Source organism: Chlorocebus sabaeus, unplaced genomic scaffold (assembly GCF_047675955.1).
Source record: "Chlorocebus sabaeus isolate Y175 unplaced genomic scaffold, mChlSab1.0.hap1 unalloc_scaffold_114, whole genome shotgun sequence".
In the NCBI taxonomy this organism is placed as follows: domain Eukaryota; kingdom Metazoa; phylum Chordata; class Mammalia; order Primates; family Cercopithecidae; genus Chlorocebus; species Chlorocebus sabaeus.
In genome coordinates this window covers 622,735-639,932 of record NW_027326902.1, presented here as the reverse complement: position 1 = coordinate 639,932, position 17,198 = coordinate 622,735, and the positions used below count along the sequence as shown (strand labels likewise).

General features: G+C 48.3%; 1 protein-coding gene across 5 annotated transcripts in view; it reads right to left on the bottom strand.

Annotated features, from left to right (window-relative positions):
• The window catches only part of LOC103237663 (olfactory receptor 2V1), a 70,529-nt gene that overhangs the window by 2,324 nt on the left and 51,007 nt on the right, over nt 1–17,198 (bottom strand). For 2 of the 5 annotated variants that reach the window (XM_073013974.1, XM_073013975.1), the window contains exon 2: nt 4,877–4,920. The exons of the other annotated variants lie outside the window; for them this stretch is intronic. The gene's annotated coding sequence lies outside the window, so the exon portion shown is untranslated. The remainder of the gene's footprint in view (nt 1–4,876; nt 4,921–17,198) is intronic. 5 annotated transcript variants of the gene reach the window in all.

The following is a 17,198-nucleotide window of genomic DNA, read 5'->3' as shown; positions in this document are numbered from 1 at the left end:
TCCACATAGCTGGGATCACATGGGTTTGGTCCACTGTCTCTAACGGGCCTTGGACTATTTCACGCCCAAGAGATCATTTACATGTGTTACAAAAAGGAAAGATCAAGCCAGGCGCAGTGGCTTACACCTGTAATCCCAGCACTTTGGGAGGCTGAGGTGGGTGGATCACCTGAGGTCAGAAGTTCAAGACCAGCCTGACCAACCTGGAGAAACCCCTTCTCTACTAAAAATACAAAATTAGCCAGGTGTGGTGGCCCATGCCTGTAATCCCAGCTACTCAGGAGGCTGAGCAGGAGAATCACTTGAACCCGGGAGGCGGAGGTTGCGGTGAGCTGAGATCGCGCCACTGCACTCCAGCCTGGGCAACAAGAGTGAAACTCCATCTCGGGGGGGAAAAAAAAAAAAGAAAGAAAAGGAAAGATCATGGCAACGTAAGATGTTCTTTAGTCTTTATTTTGTTCAGGTCAAAAATCCTGGGACCATTTTTAATTTCTCTATTTCTTTAATTCCCTAGGTCCTAACCATCAGAAAGCCCTTTGGCCGTACCCTCAGTGTTTCTCAGAATCTAATTCGCTCTTCCCACCCCCACCTAAACTACCCGAGTCCCAGCCACCCTCCTCTCTCCGATGGGTTATTGTAACCTCTTTCCTGGTCTCCCAGCTTCTATCCTTCAACCCTTGAGTCTATTGTCACAGTGTTTGCAGAGAGTCTGCTAAACTGTAAGGCATTTGTGTAACTTTCCTAGTGAAAGTATGTCGATGACATCCCAAATTACTCCAAATAAAGCCCAGGTCTTACAGTGGAAAGTAAAGCCCTACATCACACACACACACCCAGAGACACACACAGACACACACAGACATAGACACAGAGACAGACACAGACATACAGACACAAACACACACACACACATAGACACAGAGACAGACACAGACATAGAGACACAAACACACACAGACACAGAGACAGACACAGAGACAGACACAGAGACAGACACAGACATACAGACACAAACACACACACACACAGACACAGACACAGACATACAGACACAAACACACACACAGACACAGAGACAGACACAGACATACAGACACAAACACAGACACACACATAGACACAGAGACAGACACAGACATACAGACACAAACACACACACAGACACAGAGACAGACAGAGACATACAGACACAAACACAGACACACACATAGACACAGAGATACAGACAGACACAAATACACCCAGACACAGACATACAGACACACAGGCACAGGGAACTATACACACACAGACACACATACATACACATGAAAACACACACGCAGAAACACATAGATACATGGAGGCACACACACAGCCACACAGAGAAACAAAGACACACACACACAGATACACACCCAGAGACACAGATATGGAAATATACACACAGACACACATAGAAACACATAGGCACACATACATCCATATACAGAACCACAGAGACACACACACACACAGTTATACACAAATACAGACATATACACAGGCACACATAGACACAGTTACACACCGAGACACACAGACACATGGAAACACAGCCCCCCGCACGTCCCTCTGAGGTCCCCTGTGGCCCCTCCCTTGCTCACAGAGCTCCCGCGGGTCTCCTGGCCTGGGTGCCCACGCCCTCCGTGCTTTGCTCATTTTCCTAGGTCTTTCCCAGGCCTCCCTCCCTCCCTGCTTCCTGTCTTTCCTCAAATGCTGGTCTTCATAGAGAGCTGTTCTGTGGCAGCGGATGAAAAAGCTGAACGTCTCGCTCTCCCAAGCCCCTTCCTGCTGCTGTTTCTCCAGGGCACCAGCGCCATCTGACACGCACACGCTCCCGTATTTGGACTGTGCCCGTCTGTGAGATCCACCAGCGTGAAGGCACCGTTTCCGTTCGCCATGACCTTGGCAGCCCCCAGAATGGTGCCTGGCTCATAGCGGGACCTCAACCCATACGTGGTGACTGAATAAAGTCAGACGTGATGGAGTGACCTGTGGCTGCAATCTCCATTTTCTGCAGAAAGGCTCCCACTTCACTGGCCGTGGTCTGAGTGTCACAGGAGTTTGCTGTTTGAATCATTTCTACCAGGGACGGTGAGTGAAAATGGAAGAAACATCTTCAGCTACTTACAAAGAAGAGGACCCGCTCCACATACGGGCGGCCGTTTATCTGTGAGCCTCTGCACGCTGGTGTATCCACGTCCACCTTACCTCACTGCAAGGCTAAATGCGGCTGCTCCACGGGACGCCACACTCTCTGTGCCAAGACCCCAGGAAATTTCCTAAACTGGGATGGGCCTGCCCAGGCCCAGGACCCTGCAGCTGGCTGCTTGATCTGTGTCCCTAGGTAAGGGAGCTGGTCCTGGTTCGTGCCCAGGAGGGTGTGCCCAGGGGTCCTTGCCACGGATGACCCCTGGAGTGATGAGGAGGGAATTTCTACAGGAGCAGATCTGTTCCCACAGCAACCAAGCACCATCTCAGCCATATCAGCCACAGGTTCCACCAAGCAGTGAAACAAACCGGGTCCCCCCAGATCCCCCAGCAGAAGGGATGCCCAGCCCTACCACCGTGTCCAGAGGCACCAGCCACAGGCACCTCCCAGGACGTGCACTCCCCACTCCCCCTCCCCAAATCTCTTAAACTACAGTACTGCCTGGTTGACTGATGCCATTTCTCCCTCCCTCCTGCGTGGTTCCCCTGCTCTCAGACTCACACCTGCTGTGCACTCAGCATCTCCCCTCAGCTGCCTCACGGGCTTGTTCCACCCGAAGTGGCTTCTCCCCTGGAGATGCGCCTGTTCTCCCCTCTCAGCTCAGTGAGTGGCAGATCTGTCCAGGTTCACAGGTCACAACACTCGCGTCATCCAGGACTCCTGTCCTTCCCTCCACACACATGTCCCAGACATCGGAAACCCCTGCTGGCTCCTCTTGCAAAACACACCCCCCGGCCCGCACGCACCCCTGCCAGCTCCCGCCTGGCCCCACCACCTCTAGAGCGTCCCTGGAGGGTGGCAATGATCCCGACTGCATTTGCCTTCCAGTCTACCCTGGCACGCCCCAGCCTGTCCCAGTCTATCTGTCATGTAGCCCTGGGGTGGACCCATCTCTGCAAGAATAAAGCCAAAGTACTTCCAGAGGAAATGCAAGACTCCTCAGCAGCCCTCCACCACCACCCACGCCTTTCCTTCCCCTCTCTGGGGATTCCCTCCCTGCCCATCTCCCCAGCCTCCTGGAGCTGCTCCCACGCTGCAGGACAAGGCCAGCCCCGGGGCCTGGACACTTTCTCTCACCTCCGTGCAGAAGGCTCTTCCCAGACCGGCCCTGCCTTGCTCCCTCACCTCCTCCTCCTCACCTTCTCAGCAAGGCCTTCCCTCAGCACCCGTTCAGAGTTAAAACCTTCCTCTGCCTCCCTTCCCCACCTTGGTTCCCACAGCAGGTCAATGGGCACGGCGGGCCCCAGGCTGCTCATGCGGGTGTCTGTTCTCTGCTTTCCCAACTAGAACCCATGTTCCCCGGTGCCACAGGTGCTCGTGGCGGGATCCCTGGCTCCCAGAACAGTGCCTGGCACGTCTGTTATGTGCTGGTCAATATTTGTTGAAGGAATAAAAATTTTTTTGGCCAGGTACCCTGGCTCACACGTGTAACCCCAAAACTTTGAAAGGCTGAGGCAGAAAGATAGCTCGAGGTAGGAATTTGAGACCAGCCTGGGCAACATAAACGAGACCTCATCTGTATTTAAAAAACAGAGAAAATTAGCCATCGTGCACACATCTGTAGGCCCAGCTACTCAGGTGGCTGAGGTGAAATGCTGGTTTGAGCCTGAAAGTTCAAGCTGGCAGTGATCTGTGTTCACGCCACTGCACTCCAGCCTGGGTGACAGAGGAAGACTGTCTCCAAAATAAAAATAAAATGATACATTAGCTGGGAATGGTGGTGTGCACCTGTAGTTCCAGCTACTTGGAAGACGGAGGCAGAAGAATTGCTTGAACTCGGGGGCGGAGGTTGCAGTGAGCTACGGTCACAGCACTGCACTCCAGCTGAATGACAGAGCTATGACCTTGTGTGATGTGGAGGGGATTTCTATAGGAGCAAATCTGTTTCCACAGCGACCAAGCACCCTCTCAGCCATATCAGCCACAGGCTCCACCAACCAGCAAAATACACCAGATCCCCCAGGAGAAGAACGGACTCCCCGCCCTACCACCATGTCCAGAGGCACCAGCCACTTGCACCTCCCAGGACACAGACGGCAAGACCCTGTCTCAGAAAAATAAAAATGTATTATGAAATACAACAGAATTTATTCTTGCATCTCACTGGCTCATCTTGGTGCTCTGTAACTTCAGACCTTTCCATTGGGTGTTTAGTTAATAACTTCACTTTTCTTCCTAGAAACCACAACACAGAAGAAGCCACTGCATCTCTGCAATATTCTCCCTGGGACAAGAGGACCCCATCCCTCATCAGCCCCCTCCTTCCTACCCCTTCACCTTCGCACTCCCCACACATCTGTCCTTGTCTTCCTGTTGTGGACCACTCTCCACCCCGGGGACCCAGAGCCCAGTCTCCAACCCAGACAGAGGGAGGGGGACAGGAAAAGGGGAGTAAGACACCAAGGAGAGAGAGAGAGACGTGGGTCAAAGGAAGAGGACGAGAAGAAAGAGTGAGGAGAGACACCACACCAGCAGAGAGATGCCCCTCCAAAAACCCAGACAAAACAATTACACCCTGATGGAGGCAGACAGTAGGAGGAAGAGCAAGTGCTGATGAACAAGACAAATGGGGACGTGAACCAGCAACAGGAGCAGGAGCTGCAGGGAAGAGAGAGGAGGCAACAGGACAAGACCCTCACTCACCTGTGGGTGGGTCCCCTGCAGGGAAACAAACTCAGCAGGGACGCCTGCAGAGAGATCCTAGCGTCAGAATCATGCACTCATCCTCCTGTGTTTGCTCCCACTGGGTCAGGGGGTTAGGAGGAGCCCCAGCACCAACCTCCTTCCTCAGCCCCTGCCGACTCCTTGCCAGGCTGTGGAGCCCACCACAACCTTGGCCTCCAGTGGCTCCTCAGGCTCAGGGAGTGTGGTTCACACAGACCACAACCTCCTCTGGGAGGGAGAAACAGGCTCAGGGAAGGAGCTCGTGCTGGCAGAACTTCCTCCCAGTGTCCACGCAGGTACTTAACACAGACACGGGGTGAGGAGGGGGAGTTGACTTCAGACCTCAGCTCTCAGGGGACCCCACAGACTTCAACCTCAAAGAAACAGAGCTTAGGAACAGGACTAGTACTAGGGCCACTGGGAGTCGTGTGAGGAAATACAGGAAGGGAGGGGGCCACAGTGCCCTCAGGCACAGGGATACACAAATGCATTGAAAGTTCCTTGGAACTCTGCCACCTGCTCAGGCAATTGGGCCGCCTTCTCCTCCCAACGTGCTGGGATTAGAGGCATGACCCACCATGCCCGGCCTGTTTTTGTTTTTGTATTTGAGACAGGGTCTTGCTCTGCTGCCCAGGCAGGAGTGCAGTGGCACAATCACGCTTCACTGTCACCTGGACCTCCTGGGCCCCAGCTATCCTCCCACCTCATCCTTCCGTGTAGCTCAGATCACAGGCACACACCACTGCATCTGGTTAATTTTTGTATTTTTGGTAGAGACAGGGTTTCACGATTTTGCCCAGGCTGGTCTCGAACTCCTGGGCTTGGGTGATCTGTCCACCTCAGCCTCCCAAAGTGATGGGATTACAGGCGTGAACCACTGCACCCAGTCAAATCCATCTTTTTTATTTTTTAAGGTTCAAGTCTTTTAGATGACTAAAGTCATTTTTTCCATTCAAAATTTCTTCCAAAACGCAATCCATGGTGACCTCAGCCTCCCACGAACCCCTGCAGATCTATCATCCGTACCTTTGGAGACAGGATGGCCTTGTGACAACTCCTCTACTGACATCATTGTATTTTACAGGATGAACTTGCTCATGTGCAAACAAGGAAACAACCCATACCACACTGTTTTTAAATATGATATCCCAATTCTTCTTTCTCCATCTTTTCATGGTATCTCATGGAGATTTAAGAGTGTTTTGGTCACTTTGAAGGGTAAGATGAAGGCTTATTTGTGCATTCTAAAGACCAGATCATTGAAAATCAAAACTTGGATTTCACATTCTATTCCATGTTTTTCCCCTTGACTCAGCCTAAATCAACACTGCTTGGACTTTGGAGACCCACAGTAGGAAAAGAATAGTCTATTAATAACAATTACATTGTTTATCCTTTAAGATTTTAAAGACAGGGGAGGTGTTTTTGGAATGTCAACTTTTCACAAATAAATTACCAGGAAGTCTGAACTGATGCCTTCTTTTTATTTTGGAGACTACCTTGCATAATAGAGACCTTCTCTTTTATTTTAATGTGTAAGTCTAATTAATTTTTTGATTGGCTAATGGCATTTTAATTTTAGCAGTATAATAAAAGCAGTAACAGTCATAGAAATGTCTATGAGATGTCAATATTGATGTTTCTTTGTTAGAAATGATTTTTAATGCTCATCCTATTATTATTGTTCTTATCTTTTAAAGACAAAACCTTCAAACTGTTCTTCACAGTGATTGTACCAATTTACATCCCCACCAACAGTCTACAAAGGTCCATTTTTCTCCACACCCTTACCAACACTTGTTTGACTTTTTCATAAAAGGCCAAGTGATGTCTCATTGTGGTTTTAATTTGCATTTCTCTGATGATTTGTAATGTTGAGCATCTTTTCATATACTGTTTAGCCATTTTTATTTCTTCTTTAGAGAAATGTCGATATGGGTCCCTGCCCATTTTTAATCAAGCTATTTGTTTACTTCCTATTGAGTTGTTTAAGCTTCTTATATATTTTGCGTATCAACCCCTTATGTAATGTATGACTTTTAAGCATTTCATTTCCATCTGCTGACTGCCTTTTCATGTTGTTGATGGTTTCTTTTGCTGTATAGAAGCTTTGTAATTTTGTGTAGTCCAACTTGTTTATGTTAGTTTTTGTCATCTATGCTTTTGGTGAGATATCAAAAAGTTCTTGCCAAGGGCAATAACCAAGAGCTCTCCCCCTATATTTTCTTCCAGAATTTTGATGGTTTCAAGTCTTATGTTTAGGTGTTTAATTCATCTTGTGTTGACTTTGTGTATGGTGTAAGATAAGGTCCAATTTCATGGTTTTGAATGTGGATACTAGGTTTTCCCAGCATCATTTATTGAAGACACTATCCTTTTTTCTCCGTGTCTTCTTGGTGGCCTGGTCAAAAATTAGTTGACCTTGTATGCTTAAGTTAATTTCTGGGATCTCTATCCTGTTCCATTAGTTTATGTGTCTTTTTTTTTTTTTTTTTTTAATGCCAGTACCATACTGTATTGATCACTATTGTTTTGTGATGTGATTGAAAATCAGGAAATGTGATGCCTCCAACTTGGTTTTTCCTTCTCATGACTGTTTTGGCTGCTCAGGGTCTTTTGTTGTTCCATACAAATTTTAGAATTGTTTTTTCTATCTCTGTGAAAAACACCATTGGAATTTTGATAGGAATTGCATTGAATCTGTAGATTGCTTTTGGTAGTATAAACATTTTTACCTCATCTAGTTGGGTAGATGATGGTAAAAAAAGAAAAAATGTATACAACAAAACAGAAAACATTTTTTACAATATTAATTCTTCCAATCCATGAGCGTGGAATATCTTTTGATTTATTTGTGTCTTCTTCAATTTATTTCATCAGTGTTTGAGAATTTTCAGTGTACAGTTCTTTTGCTTCCTTGGTTAAATATATTCCTAAGTATTTTATTATTTTTTATGGTTTTGCAAATGGGATTCTTTTCTTGATTTCTTTCTCAGATTGTTGTTAGTGTAAAGAAATGCTACCAATTTTTGTATGTTGATTTTGTATCTTGCAACTCTACTGAATTCGTTTATTTGTTCTAACAGTTTTTTAGTAGCATGTTTAAGGTTTTCTACATATAGGATTATGTCCTCTGCAAATAGGAATAATTTAATTATTCTTTTCCAATTTGGATGACTTTTACTTCTTTTTCTTTTCTGATTGCTTTTGCTAGTACTTTCAGTACTGTGTTAAATAGAATGGCAATAATGGGCATCCTTGCCTTGTACCAGATCTTAGAGGAAAAGATTTCAGTTTTCCTTCATTGATTATGATATTTGCTGCGGGCTTTTAATGAATGACTTTTTTATGTTTAGGAAATTCCCTTCTGTACCTGTTTTGTTTAGAGCCTTTAAAAAAAAATCACGAATAGGCCAGGTGTGGTGGCTCACGCCTGTAATCCCAGCACTTTGGGGGGCCGAGGTGGGCGGATCACCTGAGGTTGGGAGTTCGAGACCAGCCTGACCAACATGGAGAAACCCTGTCTCTACAAAAATACAAAATTAGCCGGGTGTGGTGGTGCATGCCTGTAATCCCAGCTACTCGGGAGGCTGAGGCAGGAGAATTGCTTGAACCTGGGAAGTGGAGGTTGTGGTGAGCCAAGATGGTGTCATTGCACTCCAGCCTGGGCAACAAGAGCAAAATTCAATCTAAAAAACAAAACAAAACAAAACAAACAAACAAAAAACCATTAATGGATGTTGAATTTTGTCCAATGCTTTTTCTGCATCAATTAAATTAATCATGTGGTTATACTCTGGTGTATCACATGGATTATTTTGCACATGTTAAACTAATCTTGCATTCCAGGGATAGATCTAACTTGGTTGTGGTGTATAATCTTTGATATGTTTCTGAATTTGGTTTGCCAGGTTTTTTTTTTTCTTTTGAGACAACATCTTGCTCTGTTGTTCAGGCTGAAGTGCAGTGGTACAAAGGTGTCTCATGGCAGCCTTGATCTCCTGGGCTCAAGCAATCTTCCCATCTCAGCCTCCCAACTAGCTGGGACTACAGGCGTATGCTACTGTATATGGCTTATATTTTTAAATGTTTTTGTAGAGACAGGATCTCACTATGTTGCCCAGGCTGGCCTCAAGCAATCCTCCTGCCTATGCCTCCCAAAGTGCCTAGAATACAGGCGTGAACCACTGCACCTGGCCTGGTTTGCTAGTATTTTATTGAGAATTTTTTCATGTCTGTAAATATGGATATTTTTGCAAATGGATATATTTGCAAAATGCTCTATGGAGCAGGCAGGATCCCCACCCTCCTGTGCGGGCTACAGATGCCCAAACTGCAGCTGTGGATCCAAGCCTCCCTGAGCTCTTTGGGAAGGGCCGGGAGCAGTCAGGATCTGCCTTCCGGGTCGGGTGTGGCTGTAGCCGCCCTCCTAGGTGCAGGAGCCGGGCGTCTCTGCGGCCTGTACCCTCGGGGGCCCCAGGAAGGATCCCCCATCCTGCAGGCTCAGGAGTGTCTGCCTGGACTCTCTCTACTCCTGGTGCCTGCTCTGATCTCAGAGCGGGTTGGGGCCGAGCACTGGGGCCATGCATGGCAGCAGGAGGCAGACAGAATCCTGGGTGGAAGGGGGCATGTCCCCAGTAAGGCCGCACCTCCAGGCCAGGGAGCACCTGAAGGCTGGGAGCCCGGGCTGCCACTCCAGCAGACCAGAGTAGGGACTCCTGGTGCCTCTTCTGGGCCCAACATGGCTGCCCATGGGCCAATCAGCACACACTTCCTCCCCTTTGAGGTCCCTAAAAGCCCTGGGCTCATCCAGAGCCGGGTAGAGGATGGCCAGAGGAGGAAAAGGGCAGACAGACCCACGATGGGACTGACAATGAGGACTGGTTGCAGCGAGGAGCACCCTCTCTGCTGAGAGCTTCGGAGACATGCAGAGACATCACGCCTGTGGAGAGCAGAGGAGCCACCCGCTCCAGGGCCTCCTCCAAGCCACCTTGTCCAGGGCCTCCTCCGAGCCACCTTATCCAGGGCCTCCTCCGAGCCACCTTATCCAGGGCCTCCTCCGAGCCACCTTATCCAGGGCCTCCTCCGAGCCACCTTATCCAGGGCCTCCTCCGAGCCACCCTCTGCAGGACATCCTCCGAGCCACCTTATCCAGGGCCTCCTCTGAGCCACCTTATCCAGGGCCTCCTCTGAGCCACCTTATCCAGGGCACCCTCTGAGCCACCTTATCCAGGGCCTCCTCTGAGCCACCTTATCCAGGGCCTCCGCTCTGCTAAGAGCTGAACACAAGGCTGGATGACCCGCCTCCAGAGAGGAACTACTCACTCCTCTTGAGGTGTTTCAATACCAAATACAACTGTTCTTCCTTCTTCACTTGTCTGTGTACCTCATTCTTCCTGGATGCAGGACAACTCCTGCAAAAGCTCCCATCACTCATTGACACCCCAGAGATCCCATTGTAGCAGGATGAGCTGCAGACAAAACTCCTCGGACACCGAGTTAAAGAAGGAAGGGGTTTATTCGGCCGGGGGCATTGGCAAGACTCCTGTCTCAAGAGCCGAGCCCCCCAAGTGAGCAATTCCTGTCCCTTTTGAGGGCTCACAACTCTAAGTGGGTGCATGTGAGGGGGTCATGATTGATTGAGCAAGCAGGGTGTAAAGGTAAACTGAGGCTGGAGCCGAACCGGGAACGAAGACACAAGGCAAATGGCAGTGAGAATAGCCTTTATTAGGATTCGCGGGCGAGGTTCCTCAGTTCAAAGGTGCAGGCCGAGGAAGTCGTGCTGAGGGAGGAAGGTAGGGGCTTCTTACAGCCTGAGAGGGAGGGAAGCTGGTTGTGCAAACGGGGCCTGGGGGGTCTTGAAACTACTAGGGCAGGAGTTGAGTAAGGGTCATGAGGAAGGGGTCTTTGGAAACTGTCAACCGAAACTGCTGTTTACGAACTTGTGGAATGCAGGTGAGCTGCAGGTCATGGAGGAGTGGTTGCCCAGCTGGAACTCTGATGTATGTAAGTCTGCGGGTGTGTACAAGGATGAAGGGAGTCTTTAACAAAAGGCCTGCTATGCCGGGTAACGCCACCATGTTAGGTCTGGATTCCTGCCTAACACAGGGGGTACGTGACTGGGGGCTGCAGGCACCGGTAATTAGATCGGAACAAAACAGGATGGGGATTTTCACAGTGCATTTCTATACAATGTCTGTAATCTATGGAAAACATAACTGATTAGGTCAGGGGTTGATCTTTAGTGGTTAAAGGTAGTTTTAGCAGCACCGGGCTCTGTGCCTGTGGATTTCATTTCTGCCTTTTAGTTTTTACTTCTTCTTTCTTTAGAGGCAGAAATTGGGCATAAGACGATATGAGGGTTGGTCTCCTCCCTTACCATAACATGATGGGACATCTGCTCCTAGTTAGCCCACCTCCAGCACCCCCACAGCCACAGCCTCCCCTCAGAGCACACCTGAGCCTTCTTTTCCACTTGAAAGCTTTTCCTCTTCTCTGACAAAGTACAAGTGGTGGTGGCTGACTCCTTTACTATAGGGAACTCTGGGTAAATAGCCTTTGATTTTCTTATTTGGTTGCTCTTCATTTATTTCCAGAGCGTTCAGTAAGTATTTGTTGAATGAACAGTGAATAACCAATGATTAAGTGCCTCGAAGTACAGGCCATCAACTGGGGACGAGGTCCACGGAGTAACTGACTGCACTGCCCTTCCTGTCAGTCATGCATTAACAAAACTCCAAGTGGAGGCAGATTCTCACGTGACACTCAGCAGGGTCCTGTTGCCTCACAGCCTCCACGAGCGAGAGCCTCCACGAGCGAGAGCCTCCACAAGCGAGAGCCTCCACGAGCGAGAGCCTCCACGAGCAAGGTGAGGGGTACAGGGTGGAAAAAAGTGGCTTCCCTCCACCTTCCTAGGTTCTTTGTCTGCGCTTCAAGTCAAATTGACATACGACCGATTAACAGGAGGAAAAATACATTTAGTTGTATACACATGGGAGATTCGTGAGACATGAGACTCAGAGACGGGTCGGACGATTGAGGCGTACACATCCTGAGCTACAGAAGGGAAGAGGAGCGTGGGGCTGTCTGGAGACAAGTTATGGGAGGTGATGATGTGGGAGAAGTTAATTAAGAAATTATTTTAGGCAGATAGTGAGGAAAAGAGGCCCTTGGAAAGTTTTTGCTTTTAACTCAGCTCCAGAAACGTTTCTTGCCTAGCTAAAAAGCTGTGGCTTTTAGAGCTGGGCTGGCAACTTCGATATGCAAATGCCATTAGAAACTGGGTCCACCCAAACATGGCGATTCCCGCGTCCCTCTTGCCTTTGCCCCAACAGTGCCTGGCAACATGGCCACGCCCACGTATCCCCACAGCTGTAGAACATCAAGGCTCCTGCATTTGCATATTAAAAAGCTAGGGTGGGACAGCCAGTTTTTCATGGGCTACCTGAATGTCACACCTGGTCAAACCAAACCCTTGAGCCCTGTGCAAATCAGATGCCGCCTCCTCCAGTCTCTACATATACCTGGCTGGTTTCTACCCCACTCGGGGTCTCCTCTTTCAGCTTTGGAGCCCCTCCCTCTGTCTCTGTATGGGGAGCTTCTTCCTTCTGTCTTTGTATGGGGGAGCTTCTTCCTTCTGCCTTCTTCCTTCTTTCTTGCCTATTAAACTCTCCGCTCCTTAAAACCACTCCACATGTTTCCGTGTCACTGTATCTAATTCTACTCAAGACAAGAGGCCTGGTGTTCCTCCAGTCATTGGAGCCAGATCATTTTGGTGCATGGGCCAGGAAAGGAAATTTCATTCCACAGACTGGTGAATATGGAGCGGACCTCAACTTTAAATCTGTCCTTTCATCTCAAGGCTCTCTTCCAGCTCCCCTGTCACTAAACTTTCTTTCTCTTTCTATCCACAGTCTCTTACCCTCTCTGTGTGTGTCTAATGTGCAGGGATCTTTACAGTTCAGGGAAACAGGTCTGTTAGAAAGGATTGGGAATTGCAGCAGGCAGTAACTCAATAAATGGTCTCTCTCTCTACAGTCTCCCTGGTAAGCACATGGAATTTCCAAGCCACCTAGTAGAAATCAGGCTCTGGGCCTTTTCTGGGAACAGGAAGCTTCTGCCTTTAGCAGTTAGGAGTAAGACGTCTTCCGCAGCCAAATTTCAGTCTCGATATTGTCCCCCTGGCAGGAAAACAGCCATTCGGTTCCTACATTCCTTTAAGGCTTAATTGATAAGGGGATTTTAAGTCCAGACGTTAACCAGGACCATTTTTCTACAGGTAGATGCTTTAGTATGGGCCGTAACAGCAGGATGTAAGTTCAATCTAGCATGCCCCCTCCATTAAACGGGCCGTGCACAATCACGTGGTTTTTCTTGGAATCCATTTTTTGGAAGGCACCCAGGCCACGCAACTCTAGGAGGTCAAAGGGAAATAAAAGGCAGAGGACTGACTGCTTAGGGACAGCACGACTGAGGCCCACAAGTTCAGTTCCTCTGGTGCCATGGCTTGGCGGGTCAGGCCTGCAGTCATGGGTGGCACATTTAAACGTGTGCCGGGAATCCAGGAACCACAGATAAAAAATAGTTGGGGGATGCCCTCTACTGTTTTCATCTCCATCCTGGATCACATACCGAACGGAAGAACACTAAAAGGACACTTTTACCCTCACTTCTCTTTCTAAATGGGTAACAGATAACATGCACTCCCCTGCAGTGTATTTTGAAGCACTGGGACCCCTTTGACCTTGAAACTTTGAAGAAAAAGTGACTTATATCCTTTTGCGCAAGGGTATGGCCTTTTAACCAGACCTTTGCCAGTGCTGCAAGATCAACTCAGCTCTTTTAGCAACAATAGTGGGCAGGCCCAGAGAAAACTGCCACTGAGGCTGCAGCCTTGCCAAGGGCGGTGGTCCGGGGAGCTGAGGGGTTTATTTAAAATAAGAGATTAAGTGGAAACTATAGATTGAGTGGCTTCCAGGCACCAGGTATCCTGGGAAACTCCGAACATTCCTTGTCTGATGTCATCCCTACCTTGGCTGATGAGATTTCTGATCAGGACAGCGGGAATGGTAAGATTCCCGTTCTCTGCTTTTCCTTCCTTCTTTCCTTCCTTCCTTCCTTCCCTCCCTCCCTCCCTTCCCTCCCTCCTCTCCTTTCTTTCTTTTTCTTTCTTCCTGTCTCCCTCTCTTTTTTTTTGACAGCGTCTTGCTCTGTTGCCCAGGCTGGAGTACAGTGGTGTGATCTCAGCTCACTGCAACCTTTGCCTTCCCTTCCCAGCTCAAGCCATTCTCCCACCTCAGCCTCCCGAGTAGCTGGGACTACAGGTACACATCCCCATGCCTGGCTAATTTTTATTGTTGGTACAGATGGTTTTCACCATATTGCCCAGGCTGGTCTCGAACTCCTGACCTTGTGATCCACCCGCCTCGGCCTCCCAAAGTGCTGGGAATACAGGCGTGAGCCACTGCACCCGGCCGGTTTTAGCAGTTTCTATTGACATGTCCTCAAGTTCAGTGATTCCTCAGCTGTGTCCAGTTTACTAATGAGACCAAAGGCATTCTTCATTTCAGTTAGTGTTTGAACTCTAGCATTTCTTTCTGATTTTGTTGTAGAATTTTCATGTCTGTGTACATCACCTTCTGTTCTTGCATGCTGTCCACATTTTCCATGAGAGCCTTGGCATATCATTCACAGTTGTTTTAAATTCATGGTCTGCTAATTGTACCATCCCTGACGTATCTGAATTTGGTTCTAATGCTTTGCTCTGTCTCTAAACTGTGCTTTTTGCTTTTTAATGTGCCTTGTAATTTTTGCTGTTGTTGAATAACAAAATGATGTACTACTGGGTAAAAGGAACTCTGGTAAATAGGCTTTTAGTGATGTGGCATTAAAATGTGGGGGACGAGGAGTGTTCTAAAGCTTTGTGGTTGGGTCTCAGTCTTTTTTTTTTTCTTTCTTTCTTTCTTTCTTTTTTGAGATGGAGTCTTGTTCTGGAGTGCAGTGGTGCGATCTTAGCTCACTGCAACCTCCACCTCCTGGGCTCAAGTGATTCTCCTGCCTCAGCCTTCTGAGTATCTGGACTACAGGCGTGTGCAACTATGCCTGGCTAATTTTTGTATTTTTAGTGGAGACAGGGTTTTGCCATGTTGGCCAGGCTGGTCTCGAACTCCTGACCTCAGGTGATCCACCTGCCTTGGCCTCCCAAATTGCTGAGATTACAGTTGTGAGCCACTGGGACCAGCCCAGGTCTCAGACTTTTAGTGAGCCTGTGCCCTTGGGCTATGAACTTTACCACTGGTTTTCAGTTTCTTCCCACTCTTGGGTGGGACAGGAGGGCTAGGGGGGGGCTGGAATTGGGTATTTCTCTTCCCCCAGGTCAGTTAGGCTCTGGTAAAGTAGTTTCTCTTGAGGACGGGCTGGGTGAAAAGCAGAATGTTCTGGTGTGTTTCAAAATGGCTACGTTTCCCCTCCCGCTACTGTAATGATGAGGGGATTATTCTGTGATCTTCACTGAGAACTCGGTAGAACTGGAGGTGAAATGCATTACAGTGTAGGGACCCTATGACTGAGGCCCCCTGGAGATTTCAACTCACAGACTCGTCTGCAGGGAGCCTCCAGCAATTCTTCAGTTACTGTTCTGTCTTCCGGCCGTGGCTTTGGCGCCCATGAGTTTCTGCTCTGGTAAGTGGTGACTCTTTGTGTCTGCTTGTCTGTCTCATACTTTGGAGGCAGTGGTTTGCCGTGTGACCTCATTTCTCTGGATCTAAGAAGAGTTGTTGGTTTTTTCAGTGCGTTCAGCGTTTTACTTGTTGTTAGGGCCAAGTGATGACTTCCAAGCTCCTTCTGTGGTGGGCCAGAAACTGGAAGTCTGATAACATGCACTCTCCTGAGTTGGGGCAAGGCCTCAGCACCAAGGGACAGAGCTCAGGAGGGCCAGGGGTGGGGTGAGCAGGGCCCTGAGATGATGGGAGCATTGGGTGGACCTACCTCCCTCATGCCAGAGCTTTAACAGGTTTTGTTGGCACAAATGTGTGGGGAGGGGTACGCAAGAGGGTTTTTCATATTTTTTGGCAAGTTTTTACAAGTAGGCCTCACCTGCCCTTGTCTATTTCCTTCTCCATGCCACAACCCTGGAGGAGTTTGTTATGAGGGAAGTTATTGTCTTCCCTTTTACACTCGTATCCCAAGCCCCAGCCCCGTGCCTGATATGGAGGAGGAAATAGATGTCAGGTCAGGTATGATGCCAATGCTGGAATACATAACCAAAAAATATTTTGAAAAACTAGAAATAGAAACAAGAACACACAGGATCCTAGAATAAGAAAGCATGGCGTGGGCACGGTGGCTCATGCTTGTAATTCCAACACTTTGGGAGGCTGAAGTGGGTGGGTCGTTTGAGCCCAGGAATTCAAGACCAACCTGGGTAACATGGCAAAACCTCATCTTTACAAAAACTACAAAAATTGGCCAGGTGTGGTGGCACATGCCTGTAGTCCCAGCTACTTGGGGGTGCTGAGGTGGGAGGCTCATGTGAGCCCAGAAGGCAGAGGCTGCAGTGAGCTGTGAGCGTACCACTGCACTCCAACCTGGGTGGCAGAGTGAGACCCCATCTCAAAAATAATAAGAATAAAGCATTGTTGGATTCTTGCCAGAGGCTGCCTGCAACACACCTGTAACTCTGCAAGTTTTAACACGTAGTGAAATCTCATTGTTTTAATTTGCAATTCTCTAAGAATGAATGATATCATTATCATTCATTATTATATAATATCATACATATATAAATGAATATCATTGTCATTCATTATATAATAATAAATGATACAAGTTGGGTCTATTCCTTGTTGCGGTGAGGAGAAACTCGCCCCATGGGAACTGTGGGGTATCTCAGTAAGACAGCATTAGGGGAGACTTAGTTTGGGGTTAGGACTCTTGTCAGTGATCTTGGGGAGCGTTGAAGGACGCCGGGCTTTGCTGAGGTCACCTGCTCTTGAAAAGCAGGGCTGATTCTACAATGGTGTGGTGATAAATCCTGTCCAGCAGGGGGCAGACCAGAGCCACTCACATTAGCCAGGGGAGGGATTTGTGGTATTTATATTTTTGTGACTTGCACAGTGACCTTGTTTCTGTCGGTGCTCAGAAAAGATGACAGATTATCTTGTTTTTTACCTCATTTCATCACAATTACAGAGTGGCGTTGTCTGGTGTTGGTGTCCCATGGAACATTTTATGTTCCACAGGAGCGTACCAAAGCCTAGCTGAAAGCCTGGCTGAGCGAGCCAGGCCGCGTTTGAATGGTCAG